This window comes from Thermobia domestica, chromosome 15 (assembly GCF_964235325.1).
Source record: "Thermobia domestica chromosome 15, izTheDome1.hap1.1, whole genome shotgun sequence".
Lineage (NCBI taxonomy): Eukaryota > Metazoa > Arthropoda > Insecta > Zygentoma > Lepismatidae > Thermobia > Thermobia domestica.
Window position 1 is genome coordinate 178,040,407 of NC_137468.1, and position 19,817 is coordinate 178,060,223.

A 19,817-nucleotide genomic window follows, 5' to 3' on the forward strand; every position below is an offset into this window, starting at 1 on the left:
TAACGTGGAATCCGAACCACATGAGCTCCTGCCGGGAATCGAACGCGGGTCTCCTATGCCAAAGGCATCTACGCTAACCGCACAGTACTTTGAGCCACACCAAAATCCCCTGACCTTCCGACCTGGAATCCCGGATCACTCACGTAACGCAAGAAACCAAGGGCACCGATTTCTCTGTAAATTTGGTGGGGGGCATTCAGAAGCAGAAGTTATATGTATCAGGATTTTAAGACAAATTGCACTTTAATTATGCCAAATATTGTATATTCATAATTACAATCGGGGGCCCACAGGATCGGCGCCCTTGAAGAAAACTTGCATCTTTTCATCATTACGTAGTGCACCACCCCGAATTTCGGTTGATTCTCCTTAAAAAATGTGCTAACCACTATACATTTTCTTTCATAAACTTATAATGTTTTTTGTAATCTCCATTTCTAACATTTCTATGCAGTTTATAAGTTTTTCTACGTAGTAAAACAATCATATTCTCTGCCATATTTCGCACGGAGTCACCTATTTAGTTTGCTCCACAAATTTGGAGAAGTTACTAGCATCACAGAGGAGTCTTTGATTTTTATTGATATCAAACGTGAAATATTTACTCGGCTCGAGAATAGAGGTGTGGTTTCTCCAGAAGGGTGGGGCTTCTCCGAGGTCAGCCGAGACGAGTAGTGCTCAGTTCTATTTTTATTGATACCAATGCGAGTAACTACTACAAATTAGGGAATAATGAGTAACTTCTCCGTTTTATTGATATCACCCACTGTGTGGTATCCAATATACGGAATTCAAGATGGCTGCCATGATGTACACTAAATCCTTTAACGCTGTTTCTACACCAATGCCAAATTGTAACATTTTCGTTTACTCCGTTCATGCGTCTCTTTGTTACTACCCTGTCACAATACATTTTTTCTATTAGATAATATGTCAAACATAGCATTCCCTGTCCCAAATAGATGATGTGTAAAAAATGAGTTCATATTTTCATTTGGGAGAATATTCAAGCCTAGGTTGAAGTGTAAAATCATAACCCTTTACATTTAAAACAATATTGTGTGATATGCAATATGGCGGAATTCACGTACTGCGCAGATTTAAATGGTAGCTGTGTCAAGTATATATTCCCTATAAAGATATGAGTACTCAGAAGGAAACATCCACTCCAAATCAGTGCGTCTACGCATGTCGTTATTATTGTTCTGTCCCAATGACCTGTATACTGATCCACATATGTCTTCTCACAGCAACATTATACTAATCTTTTCCACAGAATATTTTTCATTCTATACTTTGATCCAGGGGTAGAAATGAAATTTTAGAACTAAGGGGAAAGTCAATAATAGATAGAGTTTGATTAGGCTATGTATCAAGAATACAAACTCAGACAGTCGGAAGTGCAAACAAACTTTAATGGAGAACGACTTAAGCAATAGCGATTGTTGCAGAACAATCGACAGCCAAACAAAACTAATTTAACTATTCAAATTTCCTATTTGTTACTAATAACTACAGATATTTTTCCTTCTTTTGCACAAACACTTCAACTTACTAAGGGGATACTTTCCCCTTGTGCATGCCTGATTTCCACTGTTGCTTTCATCTCAGGCTTTTTACACGTGGACCGTATTTATCGGGCAATTTTGACGCTGGGCCCTTTTGACTCGTGTCTTTTTGTCGCGGAGCCCTTTCGCCCGGAGATTTTCCACGCTGAGCCGTTTTGACTCAGGCCCTTTTGAGGCTGGCCCCCTTTGATCCTGGCTCTTTTGACGCTGGGCCCTTTTAACTCGAGCCATTTTGACCCGGGCAATTTTGACGCGGGGCCGTTTCTACTCAGGGCCTTTTTTCGCGAAGCCCTTTTACCCGAGCCCTTTTGACCTGCGCTCTTGTAACTCGGGGCCGTTTGACGCAGGGCCCTTTTGAGTCTTGTCTTTTTCTCGCAGGACCCTTTTCACCAGGGACCGTTTGACGCAGGGCCGGTTTGACTCGGACACTTTTGTTGCGGAGACTTTTGACCCGGACCTTTTGGCTAAGGCCTTCTTCTAGCGGGGCCCGTTTTGACATGGGTCCATTTGACATAAATCCCTTTTGAGTGTGGGTCCTTTTTACTCGGGATCTTTCGACGCAGGGTCCTTTTAACTAGAGTCCTTTTGACCCGGGTCCTTTTGATGGGGGCCTTTTAAACGGGGGGGGGCTTTTTTCGCGGAGACCCTTTCACCCGGGCCCTTTAGACTCGAGCCCTTTGGTCGTCGAGATCTTTTGACCCAGGGCCGTTTAGACTCAGGCACTTTTGTCGTAGAGTCCTTTTAACCGGGCCCTTTTGACCAGAGCTCTTTTCACTCAGAGCCGTTGTTACTCGGGCCCGTTTCATGCAGGGCCGTTTTGACTCGGGTCTTTTTGTCGCGGGACCTTCTGACCCGAGCCTTTTTGACTCGGGCCTTTTTGCAGCGTACCCCTATTGGTACGGTCCATTTGATGTAGGGCCTTTTTGACTACCCCTCTTAACACGGGGCCCTTTTGAATCTGGTCATTTTGTCGCGGAGAACATTGGACCAAGGCCTTTTTCACGCTGGGCTGTTTTGAAACGGGACCTTTTGAGGCGAGGTCCATTTGACCCGGATCATTTTGACCAGGGGTTGTTTTGACTCGTGCCTTTTGTCGAGGAGACATTTTGACCCATGCCTTTTTGACGTGGAGCCGTTCTCACTCGGGCCCTTTTGAGCGGGCCCTCTTGACCAGGCCTCTTTTGACCCAGGGCCACTTTGTCGCGGCCTCTTTTGATCCGGTTCGTTTTGACGCGGGGCAGTTTGGACTCTTGCCTTTTGGCACAGGGCCTTTTGTCGTGAAGGTCTCATGACCCAGGGCCGTTTTTAGTCGGGGCCTTTTGTCGCGGGTGGACATTTATCCGGGTTCTTTTGACCGGATACCTTTTGACCTGGGCTCTTTTCACGCGGGGCCGTTTTTACTCGGGAAAGTTTGACGCAGGACCCTTTTGACTCGGGTCTTTTTTTGTCGCAGGACCCTTTTGAGCCGGATCCATTTGACGCGGGCCGTTTTGACTCGTTCACTTTTGTTGCGGTGATCTTTCGACCAGGTCCCTTTTGACTCGGGCTCTTTTCTAGCGGGTCTCGTTTTGAGACGGGTCCATTTGGCGCAGGGCCCCTTTTGACGTGGGCCCGTTTTGCCTTGAGCTCTTTCCTCGCCCTTTTGTCTGGCCCTTTTGACATAGAACCATATATATAACGCAGCATCTGAAATTCCTGGGGCAGGCGGCGGGTATGAGTAAATTGATTATTAATCGATCCCTGGTGCAGTAAAATTAGTTACGCTACTGGTCATATCTCTTTCTTTCTCTTCTCTCTACATCGTGTCTGGAGATGAATGTTCTGACTAATAGGCTACAGCGGCGATTTTAAAAAGTAAGAAGATATATGCTACCAAATATAAATATTATGAATTTAAACAATATATATAGGGCAATAAATCGAAAAACTCTATGTAGACCTTTTGCCCCCCCTCCCATTGGAAAAAATTCTGCTGGTGTTAGTGATTATCATGTTGCTTAGTTACTGTATTATATTGTGCTATACACACAATAAATACTTATGTGTTTTATTTAATAAGAAGAACCTTATTTCTGTTTATTACGGCCCTTGCTTGACAACAGCAAAACATATTCACACTCAGTGTAATTAGATTCCATTCTCAAATAAGGTCAGTGAAGCGAATGAAATAATTCACGCACAAATTTAGGACTTAGAAATGTGTCCTGCGAAAATGTCGTAGGAAATTTCTGAAGAGTAAAAAGCGCTAGTAGCAATTGTAAGTAGTTATTAATTTAACATATAAGACAAGAAATTGAAAAACTGAGAATACGAATCTTTTCAGAGATGGCAGTGTACTGACGGTTCAAATCTGTGCCTTTACTCCCTATACCTACGTTATTTCCCTAGTCAAAATAAAAACTCTTCAAAATTAATCACAATTTCTTATGCAACCATCCCTTCCTTGGTGTACTGCGCCGTCACATACCCGTCACGGCGATGTAAAGGCACTTTTGGCGACGAGGATACAACACCTCGACATAAATTTATAGGTTTTGTAAGGACATAATTATAGAGTTATTCTTAATATAACTTCAATTTTGTATTAGCTTTCTAATACAACTGATATATGTTTTGTAAATTTCTTTTTCCTTATGACCCACATACACAAAGAATTTTTTAATGTAAGATATTGCGAAAGTTTGTTTGGAATACCATCGGAGTAAGGGTAAACTAGATTGTTGATTGGTTTTAAAATCATGCAAAGACAATGATTATGAAGCCTCCAAATAATACAATGATTAACAAATACTGACTTTTTTTTCACGGAAGCTATGGTGTGACTAGTTTTTGCTTTTTTCAATCGGCAGAATTATTTCTTCGTCATTGGTGTATATTACAGTCATGCTTGACTGAGGTTAAAATTAAAAGAAAAATTAAACACAAAGACAATTTATTTATTATTATGATAAATTCGAATATTTTCTACCAAATAGTAATGTCTTCAAAAATATGTCAAAGAGAAATGTATTCTTTCTTATTCTTTCTTAATTTTAAACATAAACAATGACCATTATAATGAAATTTAAAACACAGTATATATATATATATATATATATATACACACATACACACACATACACACACACACACACACACATATATATATATATATATATATATATATATATATATATATATAGAATTCCATCATTTTGACGTCCTTTCAAAACAACGTTATTTGACGTCCCTTTTTTATGCAGTACTGTAATTGCTATATCATGTTTAGCTCTATACCGTTCGGAGTATATACAGTTAATCAACTATGTACATCACGAAACTCATAAGTGTACTCCAAAACAAAATATTTTTTTCTTCAATACCGAATTCTATCATTTTGACTTCCTTTTAAAACTTCTACAATTTTGCTTCCGGTGCATATACACCGTCATTCGGCGTCCAGTGATAATATACTTGATACGAAAACCACCATTTTGACGTCCTGCAACGTTGCCAAATTTGGCACTCAGTTTTCTAGAGAAGGAAGTCGATTTCATTGTGTGCTAGTTAGAGATGCAAGGGCTCGGAAAAAAAAACGGCTTTTTTGAAAAAAACTCGGTTTTTACTGCTTTGCTTTTTTGCTTCGGAAATTTTGGGCTTTTTTCAAAATACTGCTTTAAATTGATAAAACAGACTTTGTATCGCTTCTTTATAACACAAAAAATCATTTAATTAGTGGTTGATGCTGATAATAATATAAAACATCGAAAATAAACTATGAATTTCGAAAAAATATTTCAAACAATTTTTCTTCAACATATTTACATTATGAATTCCACAGGATTAACCAATGTATATAATAAGAATTTTTTAAACTCCTATATACAAAAGTAAGCAGAATTGGCAAGAACCGTGGTTGCTTTTGAAAATGCCAAAAAACCGTTTTTGGGGGGATGTTTAAACCAGGCTTTCTTGGTTTAAACCAGGCTTTTTTGACTTGGATTTTTTGCTTTATGTATTTATATTACATATTCACAGAAATAGCCTAAGTTTGTTTCGCCTTGATGTTATTATGCAACAGCGGGGTTATGCCGGAAGAACTCCCATAAGCTTAAAGAAGTGCGGTCAGTAAATTTCTTAAGTTGAGAATCTCCCGCCCTAGCCACTGGGAAAATCCCGTCATTACTTGAAATGTAAGACAATAATGGGAAAATCCTGTTATTGCTTTGCATGTAAAATTTAAAGGTCAACGTACCATAATCAGTACGCTAAAACTGAGGTATTAAATTACAAATTTAGTACCGGTACGTAGATATCATTGAAAGTCCAATCCAAGCTAATGTTGGAAGCTACATAGGCAATCGATAAATTTTGCCAATTTCTATCAATATATTTAAGCAATATTGGCTTCTTTATAAAACAACACGCATTTAGGCATGTAGAAATATACAATTTGGTTTGTTTCGTATATTTAGGCTTAACATCCTTACGAAATACCGAGGTTATCAAGGAGAAGACTTTCCCTTAAACTGACATCCGAACCGCTACTTGGGTTATGCATGAAAGAAGGATTGTGGTTCGACCGAGAATTGAACATGGGACACCTTGATTAAAAGGTGAAAGGGAAATAAAACTATTGCAGGTGGTTTGATATCTGGAAACGTTACCATGAAGTTCACACGATTCGCATTTTTAATTCTTTTTATTTTTGTGGTTTAAACCAGTTATTAAAAAAAAAAGTTGGTGTAAATCAGCCAACCCTAAAAGTAAACACTTCTTTTTAAAGAATACACAAATAACTAGCAAAATAGTATGTAGTATTTTTACTTCAAAATATTCCATACCCTCTTTTTGAAACAAAATAAAATTAAAATAAAACATAAGAGAAATACTTAGATTTCTTTTGGTTCTGTATATTCTTGAAATTCTACAGTTAAGTTTTATAGAACCACCATCACAGTTTACCCAATCCTCAAGTTTTCTGAATTTTTAACAAGAGGGATTCAACATATCATTACGGAACTCCCCCCCCAAAAAAAAAAGACTACGGAATATATTTAAGTTAAGCTAAATACAACTGCACAACAAACATGACTGAGTGATTAGCTTTTGCGCTTCTATCGGGAAGTCCGGGATTCAACCAGCATTCGACCATTCTGTCAAAGCTTTTCTTCATTCCATCTGTGAATGTCGAAATAGTGCGTGTACTGTGAGTTGGGCGACTTCCTTTTTTATTGTTTTTAAATCGTTATTATTACTAATTACCAGCAGTGACGGTTTTGCGAAGGTTAGGGGGGCGGTCTTTCGGACTGAAGCCCGTTCCCCAAAGTTACGGAATGTCTGCAACAAACGAAATATCTATTATTTATGCCTTTACTCATAAACTTTAAGCTCCCGTCAAATAAAAATTACGAATGTTTAAAAAAACTAAACATTAGTAAGAAACCCTTCCCAAAATACTTTTCTAAATCCGCCACTGATTCTCAGTATAAAATGATTTTTAAAGTTGTATCCGGAAGATTATTGCTAAACATATAAACGAAACGAAATATTAGTTATGCCTGTACTCATAAACTTCAAGCACTTCCCAAATAAAATTAGGACTTTTTAGGAAACGAAACAATCAGAAAAAACCCTCCTAAAGTACTTTTCTAAATCCGCTACTGATTATTTGTATAAATTGGTATTCAAAGTTGTGTCCGGAAAATTATTGCTAAATCACTTCACAGCTACAGTATAACAGAAATGTGGAAGTACGGTTTGACGGATATATTGAAAAACGTACGCTTTGACGGATAAATAGAAAAACGGGCAAGTTTAACTTTTGCGCTAGAAGCTAGAGTACTAAAAGCTCTTAGAAATGAAACACGGATGACAAACTAGAGAAGAAAAAAGATGTCGATAACTCAAAAGTTAAAATAAAGTTAAATAGCCTCTAAAATTACCCTCAAATACTACATTCTTCATGTTAGCTTTAATTCGTAAAACATGTGCTCCATCCATCTTGGTGAATTTCAGAGCGAAATATCACATTCAGGTCATGGAATTCTTATCTAACTATAGAATATACTATAAGAAAGCTATTTAGATAGAAAAATCATGAAGTTGAAAAAAGCCAAAATTTCTAAATTCTCGTTTTTTTCCCAAAAAAGCCGGTTTTTTATGTGAAAAAATCCATCGATTCAAAAAAGCCGGCTTTTTTGCATCTCTAGTGCTAGTACACAGTCACATTGATGGCAGTCCTGGTGCACAGAAAAAAAGAATTTGCCTTGCGTTTTCATGATTTATCGTTATATATGTATATATATAAATGTATGTATGAATGTACGTATGTGTGTGGGATGTGTGGTGATGATTGTGTGTGTCTATGTGTGTGTGTGTGTGTGTGTCTCCAGCATAATTTTGGAAACTCTATAGCAGTTTCAACCAAGCTAGATACATATAGTACCTACAGTATGGAGGAAAGTACTCCCGCGGTTAGACTCCGAGAGTGGGAAGAGAGATAAATATAAATGATCGGAAACGAATGATATTAGTGGTGAATGCATTGTTTTTGGAGTCCATTGGTAAGAGTTCCCATGAGCCTAATGTCCAAGTACATCTTCCAGTAAAAGTAACACCCCCTAGCAAACATAGAGGAGTAGCAGGAGTAAACTAACCAACTATGTACTCTATGGAGATCGAAGATTCAATACCGAGTTCACAAAAGCTTTCATTTACTTCTATCCCAAGCGATCTGGTTTCAGTTTCTACTTTGTATTTCTATTTCTGGGATATCGTTTTAATATTTTCATCCCATCTGCGGCTAGGTCTTCCTAATGGTCGTTTTCCAATTGTGCGTCCTATTTAAATGGAAGTGCAATATCAGGTGGAAGAGTGGCGTATAAACAAATGAAAACTGTCGATATTGGTGTCGAATCCATACTTTTCGGAGCCCATGAGATGAACACTTACGATGGCGTCCAAATCCAAATTCATTAGTATTCCTTAGTGGAGGCCTGTTACAGATAAAAATAATTAAAAATAAAATATATTGGTGTCGAATCTATTGTTTTCTGCATCCACAAGTTGAATGGTAACAGTTTTTGTGCTCTCTAAGTGAACGTTCTGATGATGGTATTCAAGGGCACCCATCAGGGGGAGCAATGTGGGGCGCTACCCCCCAATAGAGGAAAATTGCTTCGGAAGATCGAAAACCCAATAGATATTTTAGAATAGTTACCGCAAAATTTGAGACTACATTTGAAATTTCGCTTATACTCCCCCCCCCTTGGAAACCACAACATGGGCGTCCTTGATGGTATGTAATATTAGAGTTCTTTTAGATGAGTTTGCGTATCCTAGAGTTCCGTTGATTATAGAGTTTGGAACAACTACCTTTAAAAAGCATGTATCGATTTTAGAATTACTGACAAGTTTTGATTCACCCATAGTTAATGTGTTCTCATTTTTTTAGTTGTAGTGTAATGCTTCCCTATATTTTGTATTTTAAATTTTACATAACAACATTGTTATTATTATATAATTAGTTGAGCAGAATAATAATAAGCAGACATTTTTTTCTAACAGATATTGATGGGCAGGAGTCAAGCTAAAACTCAAATCGAATTCAAGTCGAGTTTCGAGTCGAGTCAAAGGTAATATTCTCGATTCGAGTTCAGGGCCGATTCACTGTTTCTGGCGTAGAGTTTCGAGTCGAGTCGAGTTTGATAAATGGCTCGCTCATTCAGCTTGTTTTAACTCGTTTTGAAATCATGGCCTGATTACACTGGAAAGCGAAAGCCATGAAAAATGTAAGCTAAGCAGTAATATGGAATACTTTTAGTTTTGCTTTCTCATCATCACCGTCTCCTTTAGCCTAACCGGCATAATCGTGTTACGTAAAACTAAAGATTTCAATTTTTTTAGTGTTGCTTACGAGAGGGGACACTGCTTGCATCTCGTCTAATCTCGATAGCGGGTCCACAAGAGATTTTTTATAACAAGCTCAGCTCGGCTTGGCTCAACTGAGCCGATGGCTCGAGCCGGCTCGCTTGGGGTGAACCATCGGCTAGAGCTGCCTTGATTGGGATGTGCCATCTGCTCGGTTCAGCTCAACTGAGCCGAGCGTTCTAGCCAACTCGTTTGGGTGATCTATTGGCTTGGCTTCCTTCTCGGTTCGGGTCGATAGTGAATGAGCTGTGAGTCAAGCTGCTCGAGTCATTGACAATTCTAAACCCGGGCTGAGCAGTTTTATTGGCCTATAACTTTTAGCAATGTTTGTGCCCGAATACTCAACCTAAACCCTCAAACCAAATTCAGAAGCTCGTGAACAATGTCCTTGACTCCTAGACTTCAAGACTACTGAGGTTGGCAATCAACTAGTTTTTTAGTATACAAATACAAACCGCCTATCTTTCATGTTTATACACGTAGTAGTAGTAGTATCATTGATAATAATTATACTGTCTATGTAAGGTACTTGAAGAGAGTACTCGAAACCACACACCGGATTTGACTGGACTCGACTCGAAACTCGATCCGAATTCGAGTCGAGTTGGAGAAAATTTTCGAGCAGAGTTCTCGGGTCGAGCTCAAAGATGTCTGCTTCTAGTCGAATCGAATTTTAAAGAAAACTCGCTCGAACTCGCTCGTGCCCATCCCTACGAGTAACGCAGTATGGCATTTTAGTCAATGTTGCATTATATGAAAATGTTCATATACTATAGCTGTCAAGTAAAAATTTCTCCTTGCATTTACATAAACCGATTTAGAACGTGTAATAATAATAATAATAATAATAATAATAATAATAATAATAATAATAATAATAATAGCGATAGTAACAGTAGTACGGAAAATTGAAGTAATAAGATTTTTTCACATATTCAAAGTTTCGAACCTAAAAGTAACGCGTTACTTTCGAAGTAAAGTAACACTTACTTTTTTGGGACAAGTAACGCGTTAAATTTAAGAGAAAGTAAAGTAACTTGTAACGCGTTACATTTTTACAAGTAACTTACCCAACACTGCTCAAAAGTGTATGTATATATATATATATACCTAGGAAAAATCATCGTAGCTCATAATACTCTAACATAATGTGCTTGAAATTTTGTAGTAATTCAAGTTTTAAATCTGATTTCCATATAGAAAAACATGAGAGATATCGGGAAGTTTTTTTTTTTGTTTTGTTTTAAGTCGATACAGCATCTCAAGAATAGGTTCAATTTTCCCCTTATCCTTTTATTCATACATTTTGGAAGTCTACCGTACTTTCGCACTGTGAAATGGAATTCATTTGTTGCTATGTAAATATAAATTTCATTATGTCTTATATCTACAAGTCTTCCAAGTAAAATAATGTTCCTCTTCATTCAAAACTTGTAGTTGTGAACACATACAAGATTAATATACACTGTGGATATCCAGAACCGGTTCCTGATAAATTCGAATCGCGGTTAATAATGGATCAGGGTACTCGATATTCGGGTACTCGATTTTCGGTAATGTAATCGGGTACTTGATTCTTGGTTCCGAATATGTTTACCCGATTCTCGGTTCTGAAACCGGGTACCCGATTCTCGAATCCAGATCAAGCTCGTATCCACGGGGGATCCAGAGGCCCGGGCCCCCCAAATTGTTACTGAACCGAAGGGCGGATCCAGGGGGGCAATCGCTTCCCCCCCAAGAAGATGAAATTTTGTTATTTTATATATATAAATATAACCCATCCCAAAGTTTGGAGCCCTTAAAAGTAACAATATGATAACCAACCGCCCCCAGAAGTCGGTCCTGGATACGCCCCTGACTGGCCCTCTAAAAATTTTCGCGTTAGGTTTGCAAATGAACTATAATATGGTTGAGTCTAGCCCCCCTAACTTCTACCGCCCACCTACATTTTTGGACTGGCTACGGGCCTGTTCCAAACCCGGGTACCCGATTTACGGTTCTGGAACTTGGTACCCGATCCTAAGTGTTAGAACCGTATTCACGATTCTAGGTTCTGGAACCGGATATCCGATTCGAGTATCCCGGTTTCGATCCCAGCCCCCGCGAAGTGAACTTTGTGGTGGACAAACACTGTGTGCGTGGGTTTTCTCGGGATTCTCCCATTTCCTCCCACTTTCTTCATTCCACTCTTGCATTCACTCCTCCTCATCACCGTCTCCTTTAGACTAACCGGCATAACAGTGGGACGTAAAACTCAAAGATTTCATTTCATTTCTTCCGATTCGAGTTGATGAGTTGATTTATGAGTTTAACGTCCCCTTTCAGCAACGAAGCTATATGAGACGTGGACCTATTGATTAACGTGGAATCCGAACCACATGAGCTCTCGCCGGGAATCGAACCCGGGTCTCCCACTTCAGAGGCGCATACGCTAACCGCTTAGCCACGGAGGAGCTCTTTTTTCCGATTCGAGTACCCTTTTTTCAGATCCAGACACAAACTACATCTGTAGCCTATATCAAGTATACATGGTAATGAAATGAAATAGAAGTCTTACATTTTAAAATGAATGTCGGGACTAAGAGTATTCAAAATTACTTTTAGTTGACTATCAGACACTTTTTTCTTCAGTAGATTGATTTACACTGTGTGTGTGTGTGTGTTTGTCTGTGTGTGGCGAAACAAATTCAGTTAGATAGATTCATATTCTACACTCTTTTACATAATATTTTTAATGCATCACAAATTAATATGTGCCGCTGATAAATAGGTAGCTAAATTGTAATCCTATAAGAAAACGTGGCAATATCCAGTTGTTTGACATGAACGAGAGAAAGAAAAAAAAATACACAGTTTGGATATTGACAAGATCACTTACCTTGCGTTCGCTGTTGGGGGTCTACTTAGGTACAAAACGGAGTATTTCCACAAAAGAATTGGAAGGTCAGGAAAACATCTGCCTTCAAAAATATCATTGTTGTTCCGATTTGTTGCAAAAACAAATGCTTTATTTGACGTCGGCCTTTAGCCGAGAAAAGTAAGAAAATAGCAGAAATTCATTGGACTGTTGACAGTACAAAAAATTACGGACCCACTGTACAAAGTATATGCAAACCTAATTAATGTAGTACAAATAAATATATTCATAAATTATTTGTTACCGTTGGTTGCAGTGATGACGCAAGTTTTAATTTCTTGGGAGAGCGGAGGGGCAGACATTTGGAGGAAGCATCTTTTTTTTTGTATGTCGAAGATATTAGTTTTATATTACTTGACGTACAATACACTATAATACGTGTGGGAAGCAGTCGGGGGCGAACGAAACCACTGATGGCGCTCAACTCCTTTTTTTCTTAAGCAGCGTCACTGTTCAAGAGTGCACAGTACGGTTGTATTTTACTGTGAAAAAAAGTGTAATCTTCAAGCACTTTAGATAAGATACGACTGGCAAATTTGCTGTATATTTTTTTTGTAAAACGAACTTTAAATAGACAGAAATTACAAAGGAAACATTTTCTAGCTTTGTATTAGCAATATTCGCTCACCCGCAAGTTATTTTTACTGTCGAAAATGATAAAGAAACGATCTACCTAGTGAGGAAACTAAGGAAATGTCATAGTCATAGTAAGTCAGTATTGTAATTATTGCATATAGTGTCAGAAGTGGTCAACAGAACTGATTATGCGTGATGGCTAAGGTATTGATTGATTCTGTTGAGTTTATCGTTCCTTTCAGGAACAAGGCTATGTGAAATGTGGACCTACAGCTTAACGTAGGATCTAGTCCACATAAACTCTCAGCGGGAATTTAACCCAGGTGTTTCGCTCGAAAGGCACGTACGCTATCCACATAACAACTAGAGAACTCACGAAGGTTTAAAGAGATAGATGAAAATGATGGAAAGATGGAAGTAAATGGAAACTGTAAACCCTGAAAAGCATGTTCATGGTGTCTGTTGATGACAAAGTCCCTTGGTGGTAGCTGGAATCAAGCCAAGGGCCTCATGCGTCAGAGGTGAGTGTTCTACCATTGATTGACGTTGAATGATTTCTGGTGTTGTTACTATTTTCTAAAGAATTGAGTCTTTAATATTGTGTTTGTATGTGCTTGTATCTCTTCTTGTTTTAAAGGTACAGGTTATTAAAAAGCTAGTGAAACTTTTTCAAAGATCTATTATTTGAAAATAAAGCCCGAGAGAGGAAAATGTTGAAAATTGTTTTAATCTTATTTTTGCAAGTTGAATCACCTCTCGAAGTTTTCCTGTTTGTGTTTGGAATCACCCTGTATATGGCTGCTTACTTTGTCGATGTATCATGCTGAAACCAGTAACTTCTTATATGAAGTTAATTTCACCTACAGTTTTCAATAGTGCTGAAGGTTATCGAAACCAATAATAATAATAATAATAATAATAATAATAATAATAATAATAATAATAATAAGCGTACATTACATATTTAAAATGTATACTGGATTTGGTAATACCCGAACCCACAGAGATAATAATATGATTATACGAAGTCCCATTCTATGCACAGGTATGAGGTGAGGTGATTTTGAGTTTAACGTCCTTTTCAACAGCGAGGCTATATGAGTCGGGACCTACTGATTAACGTAGAATCCGAAGCACATGTGCTCCCATCGGGAATCGAACCCGGATCTCCTACGCCGAAGGAGCCTATGCTAACCGCTTAGCCACGAAGAAGCTCTCTACGCACAGGAATGTTGTGCAGCCGAATAACAAAGTTTTAAAACAGAAAGTTTGATTTTTAGGTTTTGCATTTCAAACTTAACGAAAATAATAATAATAATTATAATAATGACAGGATAGACTACAGAAAAATACCTGACTACATGGTTGAAGTTGAACAGAAAATTTTCTGTTTTAACTGAGAATCAAATCTAAATTTTCAACCATATGCTATCCGTCTCTCTTTTATCTTACGATTGTAATAATTCCCGATATTTGTAGTTCTGGTTTCCTACTCTATCTCTGCAGTCTTGAATTCAAACAGTTTCAAGAGGGGGAAAAATCTTCTTAGATTTCTTCACGACCCTCTAGATTTACAGATAATGTCTTTGCAGTGTAGTGATGAAAGTAGATACTCCTAAAGACGTTGAAGTATGTTCAAATGTTTTAGGTTGTAGGGAAAAATATCGTTCTCGAAAAATGAACCATCATAAGCTTCCTTGTGTAGGCTGTCTTCATTCTGAAACTGCTTTACCCATAGAAAAAAGTGCGTATCGCGAAGTTACATGGCACCAAAACGGACACTAACAAATATTGAATGTTACTTTGTCAATCTATCAACTGAAGAAAAGAGATGTTACTTTGTCAAAAAATAAACGTCCATTAATTCGATAGTTTTTAAGTACCTGAAGTATGCAGACATTTATTTCTGGACGGGTCCATTGCATTTCAGAAGTCCAAATTCAGTATCAGGATGAATTATATTAAATTTTGTAAAATTGTCCTTAAAAGTAGACTAAATTTGCAGAAAAGTCGGAAGTTCGGGGAGCCTGGGCCCTCACCACCCACCCCCTGATTACATCCCTACTTCAGTTGAACTTCAACCTCGAAGGGCTACGCCCACTAAGAACGGTTTTTATTTGTGTGAAGCGAGGATAGCCTATATCGTCTTATTGCTATACGTTTTGTTTCTTGGCCAGATGATTTTTTACATAATACATACACACACACACACATATATATATATATATATATATATATATATATATATATATATATATATATATATATATATATTTAATTTACGTAAAAGTAATTAGCAAAAGCAATTCTAAAGCCAAAACTGAAAGTGCAACATACACAATTCTAACAGTGAAAGTTGTCTAAATTAAGCATTTGTTGATGGTTCATGAAAGAACGATTTAATAACGAATACGTGATTTCTTTTATGCTCTTTTAATAAATTTGATAAGTCTTGTTGACTTTGTGTGATTTTTCCTTTCTGGAAAAATGACAAGTTCAATCATAATAATTTTCGTAAGAGTGAACTTTCTTAATGCCGAAACCCTTAAATTTTCTTGACGCAACTTTGCAAGAAGGTCTCAATTCAACACTAATCTTCTGCGTGCTGCGTTAAGAATTGTTTCTCCGCAGACGTACACTTTTTTCCGATAGCACTTAAGCATTGAGCTGGGGGTGCTCCTGTGGGTGGAGAACAACTGGGCCAGTACAAAAAAGAAAGGCGACAGTAGAAGGAAACGAATGCTGTATGCCAGTTTCTGGGAGAAAAGTAATGAAATATGTATGTCATAAGTGGCCTTATTACTTATCCCTCTTCTCATACGAATTATGGTAGTGAACTCCACTTCAATAGCAATGGTACCAAAACTCGCGATCAATACGTACGGTTAGTTCTCAATATTGTTCTGAATAGGATTTCACTCTGTATCCTTTACTTTGCATTGTCAGTTTAGGATTTACATTTCTGAGCTTACGGAATCATTGGCCATGTTAGCCCTTCACGTTTGAGGGATCACCTACCTCGGCGAGCACACTATCCGGGGAAAGAGGAAGAAGAAAGGATTCAGGAAATAAGGAAGCGGCCTGGGACCTATATGTTATGTACCTGGCATTTGCCTGGTGTGTATAAGGAAAACCCAGAATAACCTCATTCACAATGGCTGGTTTGAAAAAGCTTTTTAACAATTTTTCGACCTAGTAACCCCACTGGGAATCGAACGCGAGACCGCTCACACCGAATGTAAGAACGTTAGCGACTATGCCATGCGGGGCCACTGCAATGCCAACTTTAGCGAAAATAAAATTATGTCAGCTTAACAGGTGCATTTTCAAATGTCTAATTCTTCTTTGGACTACGGACATCTTACATTCGGATACCCGATTCTCAGCTCTAGAGCCTGCACTTAATCCTCAGTTTTGGATCCAGGTACCCGATTCTCGGTTCTGGAATCGGGTACTCGATTCTCACTTCTTGATCCGGGTACCTTAATTAGATCACAGGACTCAGCATTAATTACGATATTAGTGTTACTTCTGAAACTCATTGGGGGAAAGTGTCTGACGAACAATATCCACCCATCCGGCCTCTTGTTTCCATCAGTTCGTAAATTTGAAATTTTTATGAATGTAAGTATAAAAAGGGTTATACTTGAAACCTATTACCTAGATTTATTGATAAATCCTGTATTTAATTAATCCTGTGTAATTCAGCCATATGCATAACTAAACAATGTGGCGTAAATTAGTAAAGTTAAGGTTCACCTTCATACCTCAGCTTAGTATGTTTTTCAAATGTACGCTTTTAGTTAGAGAAACTCTTTTAAGAATGAGGAAGTCAGGAAAAAAATTTTAAAAATGTTGAAATTTAATGATATGTTTAAGTTTGATAATTAATAATAGCTCACAATCAATCAAGATGCAGAATGTTTAATTTAAAAATACTTTGGAAAAGGAGAAACACATCCCATATTAATGTCTAATTGAAGTGCTTTGCTTGATGACAATAAACAGGCCATTCCTTGAAATATTGGTAACATCTCTCAAATAATCTACCATAGAATGGAGACTTAGATGGGATTTTTTTTTCGGAATGTAAATACACTCTTGACTATGTTTCGGTGACATAGATTAGACCAAACAGGTATTCCTATTTGGCCAAACATGACCGACTGCATTCACATCCCAAGCTAAAGTCATTCAGCGAAACAGATGACTTGTATAAGCGAAATGGTCACCATGATGCATAGAAGCCGGGAAAGCCTACACATTTAAATTTATCCTGTAACTTTTTTTTACATGTTGAAATAAATTATGTTGCTCTTGAGCGAGTTCAATCCATATTAATAGATAAACTCATTTCCTTATTCTAGACTAACCTCAGTCCTGAGTAATACGTTCCATTAGGAAGAGCATTAGGAAGTGGAGTACAAAGCATAGAGTATAATTGGTAAAATCCTGATAATATTAGGAAGATTACAATTAAACCTACTTTCTTTTAGATAGAGTAAAATCCGCTTTATTTTTTAAATTTTAATAATTCAATTTAATATAGATTATCTGTAGCTATCATATTTGTTCCAAAATAAACATCGGACAGCTTGACAACAATATCATTTGCGTCTTTAACGATTTTGAGTAACAAAGTAAAATCTGTAGATAATGTTGCTACCACTCCCAAATTTACCGGTATTAGCCATGACTTCCCAGATTTTATATTTATCCAAACTGGATTCAAAACATTCTTCATGAACATAGTCAAAGTGGTTGTCAGCCCCCTCGGATATGTCTCCTTCCGTCTTATTGTGTGTTATAGAAGAAAAATCTCGTCCAGTTTTTTTACCAGGAGGTAATGTGCCTAAGATCGATGACACATTCCAGCGCTGGATGGCGATGCTGATACGTTGGAAAAGGAATGCAGTAGCTCGGGGGTCACCAGTTTTGATATCTATTCGATGACCAACTTCATTAATGAAATTAGATCCTTCGTGACGCCAAGACCCACTGGTTTCTATTGCTGCTGTTACAAACCAATATTTGTCCAAGAGGTTTTGTGTATTTTAGTCTTTTGTCTGATTCTCTGTGAGCGGCGACGAGACCTGCCTGAATTGAAGAATGGGGTAAGTTGGAAGGAGCAAACGGATCGGAACGTGTAAAATCCCAGACTAGTGCTTTTGTATTTTTCCACGGTACCAAGGTCATGCCATCAGGCCTTTTACCATCAGAGCGGCAACAACCATTTGGTTCTTTTCATTGAAGGAACTCCCGCTGAAACGAGGGCTCTACAAATAATGTCGTTTACAATATGATGTCGAGATTGTCTTCCTGCACTTTTTTTTTACGTGAAATACCATGTAATCCTTTAATATTAACATATGCGTTGCAAGCAGGACAAAAGTGAGGCTCGCAAATATTAGCTCCTAAGCGCAGAGCTGTAGCAATACGAAAGCTCTCATTAGAAAGGTGTAGGCCGAGTGTGTGAGAAGGTAGGGCTTGAAGCCATGCTCCGTTTTTGGAGGAGGAGACAGCTAACAGCCTTTGTCATCTGGGTTATTAGTTGATGATAGGAGTGAAGATAAACGAAGCTTGACTATAGGTTCATCCCAAACAGACTGAACATGTCTTTTGTCGATAGATGGGGGATCCATTCCAACCAGACTATTCCACTTATCGGTGCATTTTTGTACATCTCGAATCGAGTCTGAGTCAACCTCCTGTTGAAGAAGAGATCCAATTAGTTCTCGTGTGCCATAGAATGATGCGAGGAAAGAAGGTATGGCGATATCCATGGCTCGACGAATCCCAAGGCCTCCATTCTCAACTGGTAAGGAAGCTTGTAACCATGAACTGTCTTTCAAAGAACAGTTTAGAATGGATTCCAGTCCTGTTCTAAGAGTGTGGTCGAATTTGTCAAGTAATTTATCATCCTGCCAAGAAGGGGAGCAACGGAGGAAATACAGTAATCTTGGAGGTGACAGTGAAGCTCGTAGTAAATAATAAGCGGAGTGTGTAGAAAGTTTTGTTAATTGAGAAAAAAAGAATTCTAATTTTGATATCTTGTTCAATAAAATTTTGCTCCTTGATTCGGTGGAGATGGCAGCCCTAAATGTTCCGCATTGGTAGGTAATAAGAGTTTGATAGCAGGTGCCACTTCGTTAAGCTTTTCATAAAGGTCATGGACTTCATCAACTCTGGCGCTCAGAAAACTCACCTCACATTTGGCAGAGTTAAGAAACAATCCAATAGATGAAGCTTCTAGACGAATTTTATTAAAAGCGCGTAGTACTACGTCGATATTTCCAGCTATGGTACCGTCATCTAAGTACCAGATATTTAAATCTGTGTTAATATCCTTAATAATGTAATGGATGGTTAGGGCGAACAGTGCTGGTAAAGTGGGTCGCCTTGCTGTATTCCACGGTTTTAAGTGAATTATGTTATCACTTATAAAAAGATTGCTTTGTTCGGAATAGCATTGGTAGATGTATGGATAATAGGTTGGAAAGTTAGTTTTAACAGATTGTAACATTGAGTCGCGGTTGAGTTCATTAAAGGCGTTGCGGAAGTCAATTTTCAAAAATGCTTTCACTTCAGTATGGGAAGATGAGTAGTACATTCTGGCAGCATGTACGGCTGATTCTGCTCCGAATGGTATACAGACCCCTAGTTGGTGAAGTGATAGTATATTAATTAATGAATCTCTTATCCGGAAACAGATTTTTGCTGATAAGCGTCTCCAAACATTGCCAACAGCTATTGGGCGAATTTCACCACTTTTCTTCTTCAGTGCTATAAGTGAAGCACCAAAAAAAATGGTCGTAAAATGGTCGGCACTTTCCCAGATATAATTA